Source organism: Benincasa hispida, chromosome 1, assembly GCF_027475165.1.
Source record: "Benincasa hispida cultivar pf3 chromosome 1, pf3_genome.v1.1, whole genome shotgun sequence".
Classification (NCBI taxonomy): Eukaryota; Viridiplantae; Streptophyta; class Magnoliopsida; order Cucurbitales; family Cucurbitaceae; genus Benincasa; species Benincasa hispida.
The window spans coordinates 92,470,561-92,480,183 of NC_143478.1; the positions used below are offsets into that span (position 1 = coordinate 92,470,561).

The window sequence follows — 9,623 nt, forward strand, 5'->3', positions numbered from 1 at the left end:
CATTATTTTTAACTATTTCTAGGAACGTGGCCCAAATTCTTTGTTGTAACTATTATTTACTCTATAATTATAACTAGAAATGTCCCTACGATAACACATGGTACAAGATACTCTTCACCATCTCTATTCTCGTTCTCCATTTTATTTTCAATTTTTGTAAATTTCTTTATGAAAATAAGGTCGGGATTCTTTGTGGGTTCGAGTTTCTTGCAAGATTTTTTTTTTCGTTTTTTAAATCAATTAATTTAAATCATTAATGTGCACAAATTTTAATTAAATAAGTAATTCTATAATTAAATGGTTTATTAATTACATGACAAATAAATTTAAAAGATAAATTACTCAAATTTTGACCTAAAAACTAATAAACCTTTTTATTAAAAATAATATTCACATTTATAATCTAAATTCAATATTTAATTTAAACATATTCATTATCATAATTAATAAACAATTACTTGAAATTTAAATGTAATATTTATATTATAATAATAATAATAATAACAACATAATATTAAATAATTATACTAAATAAATAAATAAAGACTGATGAAAGCGGGGGGAAAAGGAATAGGGAAGATGTGGGGCGATACAGAAAATGTCAAAAAGGAAAATTAGGTTAGGTTTCAATTTTTTTAATAATAGGTATCCATTTTCAATGTAATATTAAAACGGTAAAATTAAAATAATATGGTAGTTTTAAAAACTGTTTATAAAAAAATTGTACTTTTGAAAAACTATTTAGAAAACTATTGTTATTTTTTTTAATAGGTCGAGAGTTCAAAATTCGATCCTAGGTTGAGGGTTACCCCCGACAAAATATTTTAAACTAAATCCCTAACTCGAAATCTCCAAAACACCATAGATTTCTAAATAATTTCAAAACCACTATATTTTCCTAAATAGTTTTCCCAATCACAAAATTAAAAAAAAAATTCAGAAAATACATATAAATTAGTATAAATTTTTTTATTATTTTAAACCAGTTAAAATATTTACTATTTATAGTACGGAAGCCTTTTATAAATCACATGCTGAAACAGGTGCGCAATCTCGAAGCCCAATTAGCTCACGGGAAGACCTACCGCAAAGAAGGAGTTGGGGCCAGTAAGTCAGAATCCTACCAAGACCTTCGAGATTCAGAGCGCCAGAGCGTTAAGCGGCAGGCATTAATACTATCAACTTCAAAGTTTGATTATCCCACCATACATTTTAATTACAATACATTTGATAAAAAAAATTGGAGAATCTTGTTTTTTTTAGTTCATGAAAAAGAGAATCTTATTACACCTTTTTGGATATGCGGGAAAGGGAATCGTGACCATCCAAGTAATTCAAAAGCATCTGCATTTTAAATTGCTACCGTTGGATTTTAATACAGGTCCGTCGTCATCGCGACCGACTTGGCCCCTCAATTCATCGGCGTAGGGTTTCGAGGTGGCTATTTCAGTTCTTCTCCTCCGACGTCGCTCCCTCGGCAAACGAAACCTGAGAATTGAGATCTTAATGGCGTTACAAGGCTCTGTGATGTCTCTGTCGTCTAAATCCTTTCTATCATCTAACCTTTTCCGGCTTTTGTTTCGGCACAACACCAATTACTACTCCAATTTACTGTTCGGAGAGATTAATTGCTCGTATCGCTCCTTGTGGAGGAAAAAATGACACGCCATTCTCCTCTCGATTTTCCGATTGTAAGCCCTTTCTCTCTTTCCCTCTCTGTGTTTTTCTTTAATTTTGTTTGTATTTATTTTGTTCGTTCTTCTAATTGCTATATCTGTGATGAAATTAGATTAAACCCTGTAATTTCTCAATTGAATCATCGAGACTTGTTACCTTGCACCGATTTTTCATGTTTATTAGGGGATATTGATTCAATTATTAGAATAAGTTACATTTAATTGATTTTGTCCTCAAAGTTGTTGTATGTTTGCTTATGCAGATTTCATTACTTTCTAGTGATTGTTGGTTTTCATTCTTTTGATTGATGATCAATTTTCTTTTGTTATTTTGCTCATCATTTAATAGCAAACGTTCAAGTAAAGAATAAGATGTTCTGGCTAATTGCTTCCGTACGATTCAAGTATGGAACATGGATGAATCTCTGTTGTAAGTTGTTATTGTTGCCTGTTTGGTAAACCCTAGATTTAGCTCTGGAATTCAAATCTCATTGAATCTGCAGGAATGGTAAAGGCCGAAACTGGTATATTCTCTCAATTTCTCCCCAAGTTTTGCCCCCTCCATTGCCAACTGATCCTTCTGAAGAAGGCAAGGCAAAATTCTGAAAATGAAGAATCAGAGAGGCCGTATAAGCAGTAGCAAGTGAAAGAACATATATGGAGTTCATCAACATTTAAAGGTAGTTCTCACGTATTGGTTAGATCATCAAACTTTTTCGAATGAAATGAGACGTATTACTGCTCAATCATTTGTGCCTAGTCTAGTAAGAGAAACTTCTTGACTTCCATAGACCTAAACCAGTACAAATCTCTCTTTAGTTATCCATGTGATGAAAACCAAGTTGTGATCTCACTTAAAGTTTTCCTATGACCCCATTTCTTGGGCCATTGTAAGGATTAAATTATGAAGAACCCACGTGAGAGAAAAGGGGTAGAAGGAAGTGGGGGCAGAGGGGACCCTTTGTTTTCTGTGGACCAGATTGGGACTGTCAAGTTATGGAGAATGCACATGAGAGGGGGAGAAGATTCTGGTAACATGCTACTTGGATTATTCTAGGAAGAGAGATAGAGAAGATTCCGGTAAGATGCCACATTTGAAAATTGAATTATTGAAGATAGAGAGAGTAGAATCTATGGTGTCCATCTATCTAAGATTTAATATCCTACGAGTTTCCTTAACACTCAAATGTTATAGAGTCAAGCGGGTTGTTCCGTGAAATTAGTTGTACGTAACCTGACTCGGACAGTCACATATATATATAAAAAAAGATAGAGAGGGTGGGGAATTGCTTTGCTATTTTCAACCAAAGCATTGATACTGCGACCTTACTTGAATGGAATTTATTCTATAGGTTGTACAACTGTGTTCTTGAGTTCTAAACAAGAGCATTAATATTAGTTCTACTGATTATTAGTGGATCATTTAAAAATGATGCGAGTCTTAGCAGATGGAGTTAGTAAGTTAGTAGTTGTCGATAAGGAGCCGTTTGAATCATCCCACAGCTGAGGAGTAACTTTAAGGAAAAGAGACAGAGAGAGGAAGGCAGAGATTCTGATGAGAAGGTATACGAATTATCCCAAAGCTGAGGAGTAATTTAAGGAGCAGAGAGAGAGATTGTGATAAGGGGCTGTTTCAATTATCCCAAGGCTGAAGAGTAACTTTAAGCAGCAGTCCAGAGGGAGAATTCTGATAAGAAGCTATTGGAAATTGAATTGTTTTGGTGAAAAAGACAATAGAAGATACAAAGATAGGCTGCTATAGGGATAATGTTGAATGACATCTCTCTCCATTCTCCAATGAAGTCCACCAAAAATCTGTAGCTGTATTGAATATGAATCCAAATGATGATGCTGCACATTTCTCGTTGGTGGGTCGCCTACTACTTTAATAATAGTAGCAGCGCAGACAGCGATGGCTGCAACGCATCTGTAAATTGGGTAGGAGTGCTGGCACAAAGAGTCAATTTTTACAGCTCAATAATCTGACTGGTTTCCAGGGTAAATGTTAGAAATAAGGGACTTTGTTGATAGTTTATAACTCCGAGGATATTTTAGTATTTTACTTTATCCCAAGTTTATTTCTTTATTGTATTAGAGTTTGCTAGAGCCTATAAATATGACTTCTCTTGTAACTTTAATTTTATGTTAAAATAATAAAAAGAGACTCTACCGTTGTTTTTTTATAGTAGTACTTTTGGTGTCGCTCCCAAAAGCCTAAAGTTCAAAAGAAAATTTATAAAATCGTACTATTCCTATTACTACTAAAACGTAGCAATAGTGGTTCGACAGGGAGGCAAGGAATTGATTTTTCTTAAGCTAAATTTGACTGTGAAAAGCGATAAAAACAGGTTTTGGGTTTGATTGATGAAAAACTTAAATGTTAGAAAATAAAATAAGGATAAATGTAAACGGTAATTGGTTTATCAAGTCCTCAGATCAATATAGGTATTCAACGCAATTTCAATCATTGTCTTCTGCTAATTGCCTATGCTATGTGATCGAATTATGCATGCATAACTACTGAATTGATGCGATCTAACTAGCCTCAACAAAGGCTGACAACTAACTAAATCAAAATCAATCAAGCATCATAATTATTAGTTAAGGTCGGAAATGTCATATTCTAACTAATCTACATGCTCCTAAATTCAATTGGATTCTCAGCGGCCATAAAGAACTAGAAATACATTCATTAAAATTTAGGATTCAACTATGTCAATTACTTGTTAGGACAACCATGTTCAATTAACCAAATTATTCTTTGAACCTAGCAATTAAACATTCTAGGAATAGCCACCAAATGGCTCACTACTATTGTTACCTATTAGCATACACATGCACGATAAAACGTGACAGTCAACCTCAGTAATCATGTTTGAGAATTTAAACAAATTCAAAGAAAAACATAATTCAGAATTGCAACATCAATTGAAAACAGAAAACTCATGAAATTGACATTAAATTCTTGATCTAAGAAACTAGATAAAATTCAACTCACAAATTCATAAACAAGTTCAAGAGTTCAAGCCAATACATGTTTACAATCCAAAATAAAACTAAAATCTAACCTAATGATACTGAAAACATCAAAGGAAAAGAAGATAGTTTGGTCTCTCCTCGACCTCCATTGAAATTCAGCATAAAAATTAACCTAAAATCGAAGGAAAGTATTTATAGGAAAGTGGCAACGTCGCAACGCTAGATAGAGCATTGCAACGCTCTAATACGGCTGGCTTCGAACATCAGCCATAGAGATGCAATGCTTGGGCTGACGCTCACTTGCATGTGCTAGGGCATCTCTGTCTCAATGTTCGTAGCGTTGCAACACTACTCTGTACCTTAGCATTCTGCCTTTAAATGTCAAGCAAGCATTGGGGCTAGGCAAATCACGAGTGTTGCGACACTGAGGCAGGGACATTTTGGTCTTTTTAACTCCTTTGAAGCCTAAATGCTCAAATCAACTCCAATTTGCTCCAAATTAACCTCGTTCAGCTTCAAATCGCCAATTCTACCTCTTGGTTGTTCGATACCTACAAAATAACACATAAAATCCAATAACAAACCCGAATTAAGCTAGGAATAATAACTTCTTTTGAGAGCTATCAAATACCCCAACTTAATTCTTGCTCGTCCTGAGCAAGGTAGCAACACATAATCAAGCAAACATAAAACACATGCTAGATCTAGTTGTAAAGTTGCTACTCTAGTCTTAACAGTCAATTAGAATAAAGTTTGTAATCAAGAACGAAATTCAATTACTCTCAATCAATTAAGCACAATTTCAAGAATGATTATTAATCTATACATGCATGAGTGAGCCTAGAGTCTTGCTAGTTAAGCTTGCATAGCATGAAAAAGTTTATAAGGTCCTCATCCCATTTTTCCCATACTCTAGTTCGGTTATCAATCTCGAACATACCAAACTTGCAAAAAAGAGGGCAACAGTAAGACAATGGTGCCTAAACACACACACACACAAAACATAAAGGGCATTTATTTTTTCTAGAGGACTAGCTGTCACACCCCACCACCGGAAACCTATCCACTCTTTTCTCGCAAGACCCTAACTAGACACGATAGAGGTTGCTCTTTTCACCTCTATCCATGCACACACACTATATTTTTGCAGGCAAGCTAGCTATTGCCTCATTTTTATATTATTTTTTTATTGCTATTTTTTTCCATAGAATTTCAATTAATTTTCTTTTCTTTTCTTTTCTTTCTTTCTTTCTTTCTTTCATTTTTTTTTATACACAATAGACCCTATTTTATCCACTTTGTCTAGTTTTGCTCTAAAACAAGTAAGGTTACTCCTAAGGTAACAAGTCCCTCGCAATTGTCGGGAATCCTCAACTCTTTTCCCTTCCAGTCGCAAACAACCTACCTGCAACCATGAGGCCTTCCTCATCATGCACCGCCTGGTTATGAACATCAAAGTTCGATTACGACCTTACTCGAACAGGATCTGTTCTATAGGTTGTACATTTGTATCCTTGAGTTCTAAAAAAATCAAAGTTCAATTGGTTTATCTTCGGTAATGGTTCAACAATAGTTGGCTAATCTTCATGCAAGTTTTCATCAACAAATCGCTACTCTTAGGGCAACCCTAGGTGCTCCCACAAACTTAAATTTCAGTACAGTGAATTCTGACATTCCTTTCAATATATCGAGGTATCCAAAGAATTCGGTAACCTATTTCCCTACTTTAACTACTACAAAATATTTGTCTGAATCTATAGAAAATTTCGTAGGGTTAATTTCAAGTGAAAAATTGAATGGTCAGAATTATTTCTCTTGGTCTCAGTTCATTAAAATGGCCCTTGAAGGGCGTCACAAGTTTAAGTATCTAACTGGTGAGATACCAAGATCTAGGCCAGAGGATCCTCAGGAGTGCATTCAGAAAGAAGAAGACTCTCTGCTTCAATCACTGCTAATTAATAGTATGGAACCTCAGATAAGGAAACTGTTGTTGTATGTTGTGATTGCTCGAAATATCTGGGATGCAGTTCATAAATTATATTCTTAGAGGTAGAATGCACCCCATCTTTACATCGTAAACAGGCTCACGAATGCAAATAGGGGATGATGGATGTCAATTCATACTTTAATAAATTGTTCCTAATCTGGCAGGAGATGGATTTGTGTCGTGAAATTATTTGGGATTGTCCTTGTGGAGGTGTATAGTATTCCAAGATTGAGGAAGTCGATCATTTTTATGATTTCCTAACTGGTTTGAACTCCAAGTTCGATGTAGTGTGAGGTTGTATACTGGGAAAAAGGCCTATACCTTTTCGTATGGAAGTGTGCTATGAGATTTACCTAGAGGAAGACAGAGTCAGTGCTATGAACACCACGACTGTATCTACTACTGATTCTGTTGCTTTCAATGCGAAATGATCTGGTTCTGATAGTGACAAGTACAATGGGAAACAGACCCCAGTGTGTGAACATTGCAAGAAACCTTGAAGATCAGTGCTAGAAGTTAGATGGTAGACCATCGAATGCGTAGATTCACAATCTCAAGTGAATTACAAAGCGACCCTGATGTCTCTTTTCTTGGGGTTGTTGCTCAATCAAGTACCTCTCAATCCATGTCTTCTCAGTATAAATGGTAAGAAACCATGGATACTTGATTCAGGGGATATAGATCATTTTACTGGATCTTCTGATAATTTTCTATCATATCTTTTGAGTGCTAGTAATGAAAAGATTCAGATTGTAGATGGGTCATTTGCTCATATTGTGGACAAGTGTCATATTTCTCCTTTTGCTGGTTTAACTTTACTGAATGTACTGCATGTACCCAAAATATCTTACACGTTACTATCTATTAGTATGATAACTGGAGATCTGAATTGTCAAGTTGCTTTCTCACCAAATAATGTTTTCTTTCAGGACTTGAGCTCGGGAAAGATGATTGGCATTACCCGACACAATAGAGGACTCTATTTCCTTCATGGTGATGGTTCATTTAAGAACTGTTATAGGATTAATTTGTTGTCTTCTTATTTTTCAACTTCAGAAAAAGATTGTATGTTGTGGAATTTTCGCATTGGTCACCCAAATTTTCAATTTATGAAATATTTATTTTCTTATTTATTCAATAACATTGATGTGTGCATTCGTGCAAGATAACATAGGGTCACTTTTCTGTCTCAACCTTACAAACCTTCTTAGCCCTTCACTCTTATTCATAGTGAATTTGGGGTCTCTCATGGATTACCACCTCATCAGGGAAACGTTGGTTTGTGACCTTTATTAATGATCATACCCATCTTACATGGGTGTTTCTCCTCACTGATATATCTAATGTTTCATCGATATTTCAACAATTTTACACTACTGTTGAGACTTTGTTCAACACTAAAATTTCTATTCTTCGTAGTGATGATGGTCGAGAGTTCCTTAATCATACCCTTCGTGATTTTCTATCCTTTAAAAGCATTGTCCATCAAAGTTGGTATGCCTATACCCCTCAACAGAATGAGGTGGCTGAAAGGAAAAATTGTCACCTCCTCAAGGTTGCACGGTCTCTCATGCTATATACTTTACTTCCATCTTACTTATAGGGGGATGCAATTCTGACTACAACTCATTTTATTAATCGAATGCCTTCCCATGTCCTCCAACTTCAAACCTCTCTTGAATGCCTCAAGGAGTTATACCATACCACACGACTTATTCCTGATGTCCCTCTCCAGGTTTTTGGGTGCACTGTCTTTGTCCGTAGTCATGGCCCTAACCAAATAAGTTTACCCCTCGTGCTCAGAAATGTATCTTCGTTGGGTATCCCGTTCACCAGTGAGGTCATAAATACTTCCACCCTTCTTTTCGAAAATACTTCATCTCCATGGACGTTACGTTTTTTTAGGACAAAGTTTTCTACCCTATTAGTCATCTTCAGGGGGAGAGTACTAGTAAAGAGACTATGGTGCACATCTTCAGTCCTATCTTCAGTCCCTATTGATCTTCCTGAACTCCTTCCTAAACTTATACTGAGTGCCTATGACAACGTTCTACCCATCGTTCTACCCACTAAATAAGTCCCTTGAATAACTTACTACAGGAAAAATCTCATAATGGAAATGGTATCTCGTACTGCTTCGCCAGATTTGATCCATGAATCTGAACTAACACAAGCTCAAGGTACTACTAGCCTTGATAATACTAACTTGTGTGTTAAGGATGTTATTGTTGATTTGGCTGAGAATGATAAGACTGATATGTTAGTTCCAGATAATAATAAGACTTTGACAGAAACACAAGAGGGTGAGACTCTTCCTCAGGCTGAAAAAATGTAATCAAAATCCCATTATCGATAAGAATTTAGACAAACCAGGGGATTATGATGTCTCTCTTGACATGCCTATTGCATTGAGAAAGAGCACCAGATCCTGCACCAAGTATCCCATGCATAGCTTTTTGTCTTACAGTAATCTGTCTTCTGAGTTCAAGGCATTCACTGTTAGCCTTGATACAACAACAATACTGAAAAACATACATATGGCTATGAAATTTCCTTAGTGGAAGATTGTCGTCATGGAAGAAATAAGAGCTCTTGAAAAGAATAATACATAGGACCTTGTAGCTCTTCCTAAAGGGTATAGAACAGTTGGGTGCAAGTGGATGTTCACTCTGAAGTATAAATCAGATGAGACTCTAGATAGGTACAAGGGAAGACTTGTAGCAAAAGGGTTTACTCAAACTTATGGAATAGATTATTATGAGATATTCTCCCCTATAGAGAAGTTAAACACAGTCTGAGTCCTTCTTTCTATTGTAGTTAATAAAGAATGGCCCCTCTATCACCCTCTATCAACTTGATGTAAAAAATGCATTTCTGAATGGTGAATTAGAAGAAGAGTTTTATATAAGCACTCCTTCAGGTTTTGAAGCTCAATTTGATCACCAGATTTGTAAACTCAAGAAGTCTTTGTATGGTTTGAA

The 9,623-nt window shown here is 35.5% G+C and overlaps 1 long non-coding RNA gene across 1 annotated transcript; it reads left to right on the forward strand.

Annotated features, from left to right (window-relative positions):
* Positions 1-1,254: 1,254 nt before the first annotated feature.
* On the forward strand, positions 1,255-3,867 carry LOC120067822 (uncharacterized). The gene is made up of 2 exons (XR_005479028.2): positions 1,255-1,691; positions 2,180-3,867. It is a non-coding gene; the product is annotated as an uncharacterized LOC120067822 (long non-coding RNA).
* The last annotated feature ends 5,756 nt before the right edge of the window (positions 3,868-9,623 follow it).